This window comes from Ursus arctos, chromosome X (assembly GCF_023065955.2).
Source record: "Ursus arctos isolate Adak ecotype North America chromosome X, UrsArc2.0, whole genome shotgun sequence".
Taxonomy (NCBI): Eukaryota; Metazoa; Chordata; class Mammalia; order Carnivora; family Ursidae; genus Ursus; species Ursus arctos.
The window spans coordinates 87,835,821-87,837,883 of NC_079873.1; positions in this window are offsets into that span (position 1 = coordinate 87,835,821).

Genomic DNA, 2,063 nt, shown 5'->3' on the forward strand with positions numbered 1-2,063 from the left:
TTTATTTTTAGGGCATCTTTAGGTTCACAACAAAATTGAATGGGATATAGAGATTTTCCATATACCCCCTGTCACTACACACACACACACACACACACACACACACACACACACAGTATCTTCCACTAACAAATACCAGACTACTGTATCTGTTACAATATGAATCTACATTGATGCATTATTGTCACCCAAAGTCCATAGTTTACATCAGGGATTACTCTTGGTATTATACAGCCTGTGTCCTAAAAACAGCTGTACTCTGCCTATTCAGTTTTCTTGCCCTCCTAACCCCTGGAAATCACTAATCTTTTTACTGTCTCCATAGTTTTGCCTTTTCCATATGGCTACAATCATATAATATGCTGCCTTTTCAGGTTGGCTTTTTTTTTGAGAGAGAGAAAATGTGCACGCACAAGCGGGGTGGGGAGGTGGGGAGGGGCAGAGGGAGAAGTGAGAGAGAGAATCTTAAGCAGGCTCCACGCTCAATCTCACAACCCTAGGATCATGACCTGAACCAAAATCAAGAGTTAGAAGCTTAATCGACTGAGCCACCCAGGCACACCTCAGATTGATTTTTTCGCTTAGTAATACACATTTAAGCTTCTTCCATATCTTCTCATGGCTTGATAGCTCGTTTCCTTTTAGTGCTGAATAATATTCCACTGTCTGATTTACCAAAGTTTATTTATCCATTCACCTACTGAAGGATACCTTGGTTACTTCAAAGTTTGGGCAATTATGAATAAAGCTGCTATAAATATCCCTGTATAGTTTTTTATGGACATAAATTTTCAATTAATTTGAGTAAATACCAAGAGGCATGTTTCCTGGATTGTATGGTAAGAGTATGTTTAGTTTTGTAAGAACTTGCCAAACTCTCTTTCAAAGTGGCTGTACCATTTTGCATTCCCACTAGCAATGAATGAAAGTTCCTGTTGCTCCACATCCTTGCCAGGATTTCATGTTGTCAGTGTTTTGGATTTTGGGCCATTCTGATAGGTGCGTGAGTGGTATCCAATTTTTTTTAAATTCATAATTCCCTAGTGATATATGATGCTGAACATCTTTTCATGCTTACTTGCCACCTGTATGTTTTCATTGGTAAGATATCTATTCAGGTCTTCAGGCTTTTTTTTTTTTAATGACGTTTGTGTTCTCACTATTGAATTTAAGGGTTCTATGTAGCTTTTAGCTAAGAGTCCTTTATCAGATGTGTGTTTTGCAAATATTTTTCCCAGTCTGAGGTTCATCTTCTTATTCTCTTGACATTGTTTTTCACAGAGCAGAAATTTTTAGTTTGAATGAAGTCCATCTTATCAGGTATTTCCTTAATGGATCATGCCTCTGGTGTTGTATCTGAAAAATCATCACTGTACCCGAAGTCATTTAGGTTTTCCTCCTATGATATCTTTTAGGATTTTTCCAGTTTTGTGTTTTATATTCAGGTCTATGATCCATTTTGAGTTAAATTTTGTGGGGGGTAAAAGTCTGTGTTTATATTAATTTGTTTTGCATATGGATGTCTAGTTATTCCAGCACTATTTGTTGAAGAGATTAACTCTGCTCCATTGTATTGTCTTTGCGATGTTGTCAAAGATCAGTTGACTATATTTACATGTGTCTATTTTTGGGCTTTCTATTCTGTTCCATTGATCTGTTTGTCTGTTCTTTCACTGATACCACACTATCTTGATTACTGTAGCTTTATAGTAAGTGTTACAGTTGAGTAGAGTCAGTCCTTCAACTTTGTTCTACTCCTTCAATATTGAGCTGGTTATTCTGGATCTTTTGCCATTCCATATAAACTTTAGAATCAGTTCGTCAATATACACAAAATAACTTGCTGGAATTTTGTTTGGGATTTCATTTAATATATATATCAAATTAGGAAAAACTGATAACTTGAAAATATTTAGTCTTCCTACCCATGAACATGGAATACCTTCCATTTATTTATTTCTTGATATCGTTCATCAGAGTTTTCTGGTTTTCTTCACATATATCTTATACATATTTTGTAAAATATATGCCTGTTTCATTTTGGGATGCAAGTGTAGATGGTA